The sequence below is a fragment of the Pongo pygmaeus genome, chromosome 8 (genome assembly GCF_028885625.2).
Source record: "Pongo pygmaeus isolate AG05252 chromosome 8, NHGRI_mPonPyg2-v2.0_pri, whole genome shotgun sequence".
Lineage (NCBI taxonomy): Eukaryota > Metazoa > Chordata > Mammalia > Primates > Hominidae > Pongo > Pongo pygmaeus.
Window position 1 is genome coordinate 51,686,896 of NC_072381.2, and position 12,007 is coordinate 51,698,902.

Here is a 12,007-nt window from a genome sequence, read left to right on the forward strand (position 1 = left end):
TCCAAAATCTAAAAGCAAATCACAGGATGGAGAAAACCTTTAATGAACACAGCTAATAAGAGCTCATTAATATGTATATGTATATACGTACAAATATATCATAGTAAGTACCATTTCTTCTTGGATCCTTCCTGGCACTGTGCTAACTGCTTTCTACAAATTTAGCTTACATAAACCCTTGATACACCCTTGAGGTGAGTAGGTATTATCTATAGTTTACATAAGATGAAATAGAGCCTCCCAGCAGTTAAGTAACTTGTGTGAAGATGGGACCCTTGTTCCTGATGGTTCTAGAACCTTCATCCTTAATGATAATGCTAAAGTAAGTACATGAATTGCCTGAAGAAGTGGTCAGAGTTTATCAATAGAAAATTTAGATAGTACTCAGTGTGTGGAAGATGTACATGCTCTTGCATTTATGGAAATGATAATGTTCACTATTTCTGATATTCTATGAACTATCTTTTACATTAGCAAAAAAAAAAAAAAAAAAAAAAAAAGGCCAGACACAGTGGCTCACACCTGTAATCCCAGCACTTTGGGAGACCAAAGTGGGCGGATCACCTGAGGTCAGGAGTTCGAGACCAGCCTGACCAACATGCAGAAACCCCATCTCTACTAAAAATACAAAATTAGCCAGGTGAGGTGGTGCATGCCTGTAATCCCAGTTACTTAGGAGGCTGAGGCAGGAGAATCGCTTCAACCCAGGAGATGGAGGTTGTGGTGAGGCGAGATCACGCCATTGCACTCTAGCCTGGGCAACGAGAGAGAAATTCTGTCTCAAAAAAAAAAAAAATTAGCAAAAAAATAAGCCATATTGATTAGGAAGTGTGGGGTGACAGATACCTTGTTTTTTTCATTTTTATTTAGTTTTTTCTAGAGCTACAGATTTTATACTTTGGCCTAGGAAGAATCCTAAAATGTAAAGGAAAAAGTAATACAGATTTTCAAGTTGTGCCATTGTAATGTCAGAAAACTAAATAACATTCAAATTTTGAACATGTAATGCTACTATTAGTAAAAATAAGTGTAATTAATGTAAAGTTGTGTAAAGATTACTAAATCTTGTATACTTGAAATGATTGAATAGTTCATAGAAATCATTTGTTTCTCTTTTATTTAAAATGTAGCAAGTTTCTAATTTTAAATACATACATATTAAGAGATGCCTTTACATTTTTTTATTTTTAGTTATTATGGATACATAATAGTTGTACATATTTATGGGGTACATGTAGTATTTTGATAGAAGCATACAATGTGTGATGATCAAATCAGGGTAATTCAGATATCCTTTACTTCAAACATTTATCATTTATTTGTGTTAGGAACATTTTAATTTCATTCTTTTAGTTATTCTGAATTATATAATAAATTATAGTCACCCTGTTGTGCTGTTGGACACTAGAATTTATTCTATCTAACTGTGTTTTTGTACCTGTTAACCTTTCCCTCTGTCCCTCCCTCCCTGCTCCCCTTCCCAGCCTCTTAACCATCATTGAGAGAGATGCCTATGTAAATCTTTTTAAGATTTTCAAAAGGCGCACACACATTTGGTAAAGCACTCTAACTGTAATGCAGGGTACACACAATGTGCATTTTCTCTTTCCTTGCTCTAACTGCTGGTCTCTCAGGTCCCTGCAGAGTGGTATCCTTCCAGATACATATAAACACACATGCCACCCTTTAAAAACACAAACAGTAGCTTATTTTATACACTGTTCTATGCTTTGCTTTTTTCATGTAATATATCTTGGAGGTATATAATCAGTAAGTACTGTAGCTCTGCCTCCTTCTTTATAATATGATATTCCATTCTGTGGATGCACCATAATTTATTTAGCTTAGCTTATGTTGATTGCTCTGCTCTGGGTTGTCAAAGCCTCCTGAGTACGGCAGAGGCACACACAATACGTGGATTTGGGTGTGTACGTGCATGTGTGGATTAGGGGAGTAACACTGGCTTAGATGGCAAAGATTGGCAGCTGAGGGACTGTTTGCTCCCTTTTGTTCCTGACCCTACAACCAGCCGCTTGTCCCTTGGCACTCTGTGGCATCAGATGTGGTGTGAGGATATTCCACCTGTTCTTTGAGCTGGTCCAGTGTTGCTGGAGAGCTCTGCTTGCTGCCTCAGTCTGCAGTGGCAGCTGTGCTTTCCTACAAGCCCAACTTCATATATTCTGTGGTTTTGGGTTTTGAATGTTTCCTAGTTTAATCAAAGGTGGGCATTTCTGTTTCCATTTTGTGTTATTTTCAGTTATCCTTGGAAAGATAACAACAGAACTATCTTTAATATTAAAACTACAAGTTTCCAGGAATCAGTTCTGAAATTATTTTGCATCTTTGAAGTGTCTTAAATTTTAAAAATTGGTCTTGGCCAGGTGCGGTGGCTCATGCCTGTAATCCCAGCACTTTCAGAGGCCGAGGCGGGCAGATCACGAGGTCAGGAGATCGAGACCATCCTGGTGAACACTGTGAAACCCCATCTCTACTAAAAAAATACAAAAAAATTAGCCGGGCGTGGTGGTGGGTGCCTGTAGTCCCAGCTACTCAGGAGGCTGAGGCAGGAGAATGGCATGAATCCGGGGGGCGGAGCTTGCACTGAGCCGAGATCACACCGCTGCACTCCAGCCTGGGCAATAGAGCGAGACTCTGTCTCAAAAAAAAAAAAATTGGTTTTATCTGCTTATATTTTCTTATAGACTACCATTCATCATAATCTTACTGTTTTTTTACTTAATTCTTAACTGGTAGCTATTTAAAATATTTCTGAGCAATTGAGTTATACAAATTAACATACAAGATAGAGGTTTCCATTGCATACTTCCCAGCAAAAAAACAGATTTTTTTGTGTGTGTGTGAGGAGATTGAAAGAAGAGGTTGGTTTTCTGTACCTATTTAGTATATTTCATTGATTATCACTTTCTTCCCATTCTTTGGATGTCAGAGACCTCTTATTTGGCTTAAAAATACGTTACAGAAAACTTCATTTCTTTAAATTAGGGTTTTTTAGGTAAGGGCCAGGTTAGACCCAGCCTTTTCTGAGTTACTTCTCATGCATTAGAATTCTTAAAATGGAAGTTTATATCCTAATGGGCATTGTCTTATGGTTGCCTTTTAGAGTAAGTCAGAGAGTGGTGGTTTCTCTGTCTGGGTGATGCCTGTGTAGTCATTTGATTTAGTCTGCAGTGGGACTTTTCTGTCAAGGGCCAGATAGTGAATATTTTTGGCTTTGTGGATCATATCTTCTGCAGCTACTTAGCTCTGCAGTTGTAGTGCACAGGCGGCCATAGACGATATGTAAATGAACTAATGTGGCTATGTTCCAATAAAACTTTAGTTACAAACACAGGTGATGGGCTGGATTTGGCCCGTGGGCCAGTTGCCAACCCCTAGTGTAGGTGGTCTGTTTTGGTAGTTTCTTTGAGAAATGATGTGTTCTGCTTGTAGGTACTGATGCTTATAGATGCCAGCTTTGGGTTTGAAATGGAAATGTTTGAATTTCTAAACATCGGTGAAGTACATGGCTTTCCTAAAATTATGGGAGTTCTCACCCACCTCGACTCCTTCAAGCATAATAAGCAACTGAAGAAGACAAAGAAGCGATTAAAACACAGGTTCTGGACAGAAGTTTACCAGGTAGGAAGAGAAATAATTGTTAGAAACTAACAGTATAATCCTTTTAAAGTAGACTGAAGCGGCTGGGCACAGTGGCTCACGCCTGTAATCCCAGCACTTTGGGAGGCAGAGTCAGGCGGATCACTTGAGGCCAGGAGTTTCGAGCTCAGGGCAATATGGCCAAACCCTGTCTCTACTCAAAAGGCAAAAGTTAGTCGGGTGTGGTGGTGTGCACCTGTAATCCCAGCTACTAGGGAGGCTGAGACGTGAGAATTGCTCAAAGCTGGGAGACAGAGGGTGGAGTGAGCTGAGAGTGCACCACTGCACTCCAGCCTGGGTGACAGAGTGAGACTCCGTCTCAAACAAACAAACAAACAAACAAAAAGACTAAAGAGACGTTACTAAACATCTCTCTAGGAATTGCCTCCTGAATTCCCTTTGTGTATGTGTTCCCAGTCTCTGGAAGGTTTCCCTCAAGAGAGTGGTTATTCTGGGCCTCTTGGTGTATCTCATTTGTCTCCGTGCCTGCTGCACCAGGCAATGTCTGGGTGTTTTGGGGTCGGGACTTAATAGAGTACATCAGAAGTTTCTCCCAGTTATAGGACCAGGCACTGCCCCTTCCTTTCCATACTGCTCTGGTCCATCGGCCACAGAACCATTTCTGTGCTCATATGTCTCACCTCCCTCTCCTCACCATACTTAGACGGATGCCCCGGCTTGGCTGCAGAGCAGTCTGCCTCTGTGGGGTTCTAATAAGTCCTGAAAGAATCCAGCAAGGCTCTGGAAGCCTCAGGACAGTGGCTTTGCTGGAAGTCTCCCTTCTTAGGATTGCTTCTTGTTTAGAGCTTTTATTTTGTTGCAGTATTGACGAGAATTTAATTGAAATTTAATTTTTAATTTTCCTTTAATGTTTAGGTTGCCAAACTGTTCTACCTTTCTGGAATGGTGAATGGAGAATATCAAAACCAAGAAATCCACAATCTGGGCCATTTTATTACAGTTATGAAGTTTAGGCCTCTCGCATGGCAGACTTCTCACCCTTATATCCTGGCAGACAGGTAAAAAGTGATTGTCAACTTTTTCTTCCTGGGCCATATATTTCAAAGTTAAAAAGACTAGAAAAAGAACAGTGATAGGATTTATTTTGTGCCTATTTGAATAGTGGGGGTAGAAGTGTAGTTGATGGAAAATGTCTACTTATATCATTGCTCAAAGATGCTGTGCCTTTGGGAGTAAATAAATTATGAGATGTTTAGGAAAATGGGAGGACTTGGAAGCATTTAAGGCTACAGGATGTGGCCCCATCCTACGTTCAGCCTCAGTTTTCAGTGATGCTGCCTTCGTGCCCGGGTGCTTGAGTCCTTTGTGTGTGCCTTCAGTTTCCTTCCTTTGTGCTCTTCTTTGTGCTGTGGTTTTCTCAGCCTGGAATACCCTTTTTCCACCTGCCAGAATCCAAGCCACAGTACAAATCCCAGAGCACAGGCTCACCCTCTTCCAGAAAGGGATTTTCTGAATATGTTCTTCACTGTTCCCTGACCCCAGGTGGACATCATCTCCCTGTCTGGTGTCTTACAGAATGAATGTCACTTTCAGCCTAGAGACACCGTTGTGTGCCTGCCCCTTTTCCTCTGCTGGATGGTGAACAGTGCTTCCTTATTTCTGCATTTTCTAGTTTCTAAATGATGTGCTTAGTGGACAAGAGTGTGATGAGTCATTGACACATGAAAGGAGGTATAGGAACTTTTGGCATTCATTTCTGCTGTATGATTGAGTTTATTTTTCTAGGATGGAAGATTTGACAAACCCGGAGGATATCCAAACAAACATCAAATGTGACCGGCAGGTGTCACTTTATGGTTATTTAAGAGGCGCACAATTGAAAAATAAAAGCCAAATTCACATGCCAGGTATTCTCTTGTTGTAGAACATACTAGAATTACACATAGGATTCTTGGGATGGCTTCATTTCTCAGGAAAACTGAAAAATGACCAAACAAGGGAAGATGGCCTTGCTGGAGGTTTTAAAAGTAAGCCAGCTATGTGTAGGCCTGCAAAGGTGTTACTGAATCCCCTCTTCTCTGACCTCTTGTCTTGTAGCTAGAGGGCCACTGTTCCAGTGTGGCACAATGCCCTTCTTTGGGTCATGGGTTAAGCCCTTGGACTGTGGATCGTTTTTAACCCCCCAGTCAACAGTAGATACTTAATGACTTCTTGTCAGTTGAAGCTGGCTTTTTGGGTCCCGTCTTCCAGGGGTAGAACATTTTGCCATGAGTGACATCAGTTTCCTCCCAGACCCTTGTGTTCTTCCTGAATAACAAAAGAAGTGCTGTTTAAATAAGAAGGAGCAGCTGGTTTATGCGCCTGTTTCTGGAGTTGGGGGTGTGCTGTATGACAAAGATGCTGTCTTTGTTGGCCTTGGTGGCAGCCACGGTTTTCAGGCATCAGTGAGGCAGGAGTTAATGCTCTGAACTCTCATTATTCTTTCCGAATCTATTTTTTAATCAAAAAAAGTAATATACTCAGCTTTTATTTATTGAAGATTTTTCTCTTGTACTTGTAGTAAAGGCCCAAATGCATATTGTCAATATGTAGAATAAAAAGAATGCCTTTTCTTCATTGTACCAAGCAGAAGAGTCCTGTCCTCCATGCCTCCTTGATCCGTGGCCCCAGCGCGGGCACTGCTGCCAGTGTGGCACCTGCACGGCTTATTTCTGTTTCTACAAAATCAGTGTGCTTTCCAGCTCTTGTTTGTCTTTTTCTTTTTCTCATTCACAGTGGTCTCCTCATTATTTTAAAGTGGATTTCCAATATTTATTTCTTGGTTCTGTAGTTGAATTTTATTGGGTTAAAAGCAGGGTTATTTAAAAATGTTAGAAAAGCCAGCATTGTTGTAGCACTGGAACTGAGGCTTTTCTAGCTAGGTGTTTAGGTTATCAGGTTATATACTCACTGAGCTTTGGAAAAGTTTAATGGAGACGGGGATCCATTTCAAGCTTTGTTATAAGGATTTTCTTCTCTGGTTTTTGAGGCATTAAGAAAGGTCCTCAGGAAATGTGTCTAAGATAATTTTGAGAAACTGACTGAAACCAGTGTCTCTCCAGGATCTTTGTGCTTTCCTCACGTGCCCTTTCTTGGTGGCCTTGACAGGACAAGGTGGGGCCCACCCATGAGCTGGTCCAGAGTCTCATCTCCACCTACTCCACCATGGATGCCAAGATGGCTTCAAGTCGAGTGATGCTGTTTTCCGATTCCAAACCACTTGGGTCAGAGGCTATAGATAATCAAGGGTAAGTCTGCTTTTTTTCTATTTTTAATAAAAAGATATATTACAGAAGATCATATCTCACATAATTCTGACATCATAACACATTTTGGTGGGATTCATTCTATGTTGTTTTGTTTTTCTTTGTGTGTGCATGTGTCTCTGAGGGCTCTTCACTACCTGACATTACAAGGGAGTCTTATCTTGAAAAAAAATACAGGGTGCATTTTTCAACAGACCTCAAATATTCCTCAAATACCATGCCATCTTCCATAGGTTGCTTTTTTGGTTTTTCAGAGACCTGAGGCCACTTGGCTTTCTTTTGATGGCTAAAACACTAGAGCAGAGTCAGGGAGTTTGTGGCTGTCCAGAAGCCACATGCCTTGTCTGTGAAAGTTTTATTTAGATTATGTTGTATTATCTCCCATGGGTAGGTTTCCACTGAGTGGCTTATGTGAATTATTTTTCAGCCTGGGTTGAGAATTTGTATACCTTTATGCTTAGTGGATCTTTGCAAAACATTGATTTTGTTGTATTGATTTATGACTCCCAGTAAAATTTATCTGAAAATTTTGAGATAATGTAGTATGTAATTTTTTACAATGTGCATAAACTACCTACCACAGTGCCTGACATAATGAGTGTTATTAGCTATTTTCATTTTTGCATATCCTTCTAGTCATCCTTGTCTACAAGAATACTCTCTTCTAATATAGTTACAGGTAGAACACATAATTGTATTTCTATATTCTGAGCATTATTTTCTATACAGTCTTTATGTAGTCATGATTTTGTTGTTACCAGTGTTTTTTTGTTATTGTGGTTTCTTTGTTTTTGTTTTTGTTTTTGTTTTGAGATAAGGTCTCACTTTGTCTCCCAGGCTGGAGTGCAGTGGCGTGATCTTGGCTCACTGCAGCCTTGAACTCCCAGGCTCAAGTGATCCTCCCGCTTCAGCCCCGCAGGTAGCTGGGACTACAGGAGTGCACCACCACTCCCAGCTAATTTTTTTTGTTTTGTTCTAGGGACGAGTTCTCACTATGTTGCCTAGGCTGGTCTCGAACTCCTGGGCTCAAGCAATCCTCCCGACTTGGCCTCCCAAAATCCTGGGATTACATATGTGAGCCACTATGCCTGGCCTGTTATTCCTATATTCTAACTTATCCATCTCTTATGGTATGATTTTTAGTTTTTTCTAATTTATGTTTTCATACTTTTATCTATTGTGCTACATTAAAAAGCTTCATATAGTTTTCTTTCATCCAGTGATTTTAGCCCCCTGATGATCTTCTCTATCAGTTATGGCACTGGTGACTTAAAATGGATGTTATTCCTCTGTCATTCCTTCTACGTTTGTTACCTGGCATTTTTAACAAAGAGCTTTCTCTTCTCCCCTTTATTTCGGTATCACTGCTGACTAATGCACTTGCGTTTTATTCCATGGGTTATTTTCCATCACTGTCATTGTTCTTTTTGGTGCCTGTGCTGTCCCAGATTCGGCCGCGGGAGCCTTCAGTCTGTCTCCTGTGTCCTTTCAACTGTCTCTGTTAGTCTTTGACCATTTCTTACTTTCTGACAGAACCGGAGAATCCAGGCTCATTTTGTCCTCTTCCTGCCTTGGGCCTGGACTCAGCCATTTCTCTTAAGGATCATGTGTTTTTAGCTTAAAAATTAATCAGCTTTCCAGAAGATCTACAAAACCCTAACTTCCCTTTTGAGCAATTTTTTTCTAAAATTAGATTATTTTGTTTTTTAAGGGTTATTCCTTTATTCTCTCTGTAAGTTCTTTTGAAGTGTGGTGTTAGGGAACCATGCCTGAGTTTGCTTATTAACTCTTCCAGTGTTTATCAGATCATTTTTTCCCTATGCTATGTCATCTTAAACATCTTAAGGGATTCATTGACATTTTCTGTTTCTTTGTATTTTCATAGACTATATTGCCACTTCTAGATTAGCTGATTAATGTACAAATTGAATTATTTTGCATATCCTTGGTAATATAGGCTGTTGATGCCAAAGGAGGAAAAACAAATGGACTTGAAAACTGGTCGAATGCGTCGGAAAGCCATTTTTGGAGATGATTCTGTGGGAACGTCTTCTCTCCTTTCTTGATCTCTTAATTTTTTTTTCTTACCCAAATATATACTGGTTGATTTTGTCTTTCTAGAAGATCCAAGATCTTTGGTTTAGAGATATATTCTCTTAATGTTAACTGGTATTAGAATACTCTTTTCTGTATTTTATTTCAATACATTTTAAAAATAGAAATGATTGTATTTTCTTTTAACTTGTGAAGTAGAGCATGGCACCCAAATGTTGTATTCTCAGTATTTCAAAAAATTTCCTTCTTACTGTACAAGTTGTATTCAGCATATAAAGTCCATCCAGCTTTGTTGTAGATGCAATGTGATTATTACATGTTGATAAGGTGTGAATTGGAGATGGGATCCAAAAGTACTGTACCTATTGTAATTTTTAAGCTAATTGTAGGTTTGGTGGTGAATATTTTACTACTGGAAAATGAAAACAGCATTTCATCAGAAGTTGTTTTATGGTCTTTCAGGCATTTTATTTTATATCTTTGGTGCTTTTTGCCCATGAAGTATCTCTTTTGTGTGTTTGTGTGTGTGTGTATGTGTATTGATCTGCTGTAAATTTCACAGTGCTCATTATCAGGGATCATCAGAATCAGGCCTAGGCAGAGAGCTGAGCAGTACTCTCAGTACGTCTCTGTGTCCTGGTTGCCACATTATCTCTGTTGTTGATTTATAAATTGGAGAACTCTCTGACCTGTAACAAAGGTTGGATAGATCAGAGACAATTGGAAGAGGAATCCTCTACTCTATCGTCACCTGTTCTTTTTCTATTCACACATGTCAGATAGAGACATGCGTGTTGTAAATTATTTTGTCAGAATGAGAGCCTGGCAGATTAAATGCTTTCTTCTCTTCTTGCTGGACTTGATATCGATCTCTTGTTCATTTCTTGATAATATGTTTGGTTATTTTTGTTTTCATTGCTTTTAGTGTCAGAGATGGCTTTGGATTCCCTGTTCTGCGTGCTCCTGCCTGGCTCCTGAACCCAGCTGGAGAGGTGTGTCAATCCCAACTGGTGAAGTACTGAGAGGAAGCTGCACAAAAGGCAGCAAGGTATTAATAAGTGTACCTCTGACATTTTAACCACCTCTGACTTTTCCATGGAATGTACAAGTAGTAGTCTCTGTCAGAGCTATGTTTTAAAGGAAAAAAAGAAACTTGAAGTCGTAAACTGTTTATTAATTTATGCTGTTATTTTGTGTTTACTCAATTCATTTATATTGACTTGTAAATTAGTAATTTATGAACTACTATTCATCAATTCATTGCCTACATGTCAGCAAACAAGTTTTCTTCTTAATAAAGAATCCGGTGGCTGGGCACAATGGTTCACACCTGTAATCTCAGCACGTTGGGAAGGCAAGGCAGGAGGATTCCTTGAAGCCAGGAGTTCAAGACCAGCCTGGGCAACATAGCAAGATTTCATCTCTACAAAAAAATGAAAACATTGGCTGGGCATGGTGGCTCATTCCTGTAGTTCAGGCTACTCAGGAGCCTGAGGTAGGAGGATCACTTGAACCCAGGAGTTTGAGGCTGCAGTGAGCTATGATCCTAACACTGCTCTCCAGCCTGGGTGACACACCAAGACAGCATCTCTTCAAAAAAGGAATCTAGGGGCATCAGTGTGTGCACACAGCATGGCTTGTGAATGCGGAAGTGCCTGTGTGCATAGTTGTGCTCAAGAATGTGTTGATGCTTATACCTTCTCAGAATGAAAAAAAATTTTTTTTTTTTTGAGATGGAGTCTTGCTCTGTCACCAGGCTGGAGTGCAGTGGTGCTATCTCGGCTCACTGCAACCTATGCCTCCCAGGTTGAAGCAATTCTCCTGCCTCAGCCTCCTGAGTAGCTGGGACTACAGGCACACACCACCACTCCTGGCTAATTTTTTGTATTTTAGTAGAGACAGGGTTTCACCATGTGGGCCAGGATGGTCTTGATCCCCTGACCTCATGATCGGCCCACCTGGACCTCCCAAAATGCTGGGATTACAGGTGTGAGCCACCATGCCTGGCCTGAAGGTCACTTTTATAAAGATCTCTTTACGTCTTAGATTTGATTCTTCCTTTAAATATTTTTCTCATTGACATTTGAAAGCACCTGACCATATATAAAATGAAGAATTTTCATAACTCCATAAAAGGAGAATTATGATATCATCTACTATTTCTTTCCCTTGTCTCATAAATCTAAACCATCAACCTGCTTATTTTTGTATACTGTCACACTGTGTATTCCCTGCATTGAATGCCTTTCTATTGACATTCTCTGTAAAAATTGTGGGAAGTTTTCTGTACCCTAAATTTTCTGTTATGGGGATTAATTATCCACTATCCAATTTTTTTCCAAGTCTTACATCAGAAAGGGTAAATACAGCCCTCACAGCAGCCTGTTGTTTGTCCTGCAATTGTGTTTCCATCACATTCCACAAAGCCTCTTTGTCTTCGTGGTTGTACCCCACTAATAAGTTTTTTTTAAAATTATGTAATGTGTGTATATACAAATACCTATATGTATGTGTGTACACATACAGCTGATATCTACTGAGATTGTGTATGCATGAATTAACTTGTAATGTATGTATAGAATTAACTTGTAATTTTAAGAAAATAAATGATTTTGTAAAGATAAATCTCATGTTTAAGAAGGGGAATTACAATTGAATCATTTAGGGATGCCTCAGCCTAAACATAATATGGAAAAAGCCATAACCAAAAGTCATTTTAGAGTACTGCTAGGTTACTCAACCTATCATCACATTTAATTCAAATGTCAGTTTGAACCATGGCCAGTCTATTTTCGTTAACATGTTATTTAAATCAACTTGTGAAGTCTTCATTTTAAATATAGAATTTGTGTTAATGAACTGGAAAATAACATTCTGTTGCTTGGAAGATGTGTTAAAGCCTGAAGATTTATGACTTTGTAAAAGAAGAAAACCAGCTGGTGATCAGTTGGCATTAGTATATGAGGATGTACTCATATTTGGTAATAGCCATTTTTTTCTAACTAGAGTAAGGGAGTTGGGAATGGGAG

General features: G+C 39.5%; 1 pseudogene; it reads left to right on the forward strand.

Moving 5' to 3' along the window:
* The window catches only part of LOC129045027 (ribosome biogenesis protein BMS1 homolog), a 15,902-nt pseudogene extending 4,299 nt beyond the window's left edge, over positions 1-11,603 (forward strand).
* The last annotated feature ends 404 nt before the right edge of the window (positions 11,604-12,007 follow it).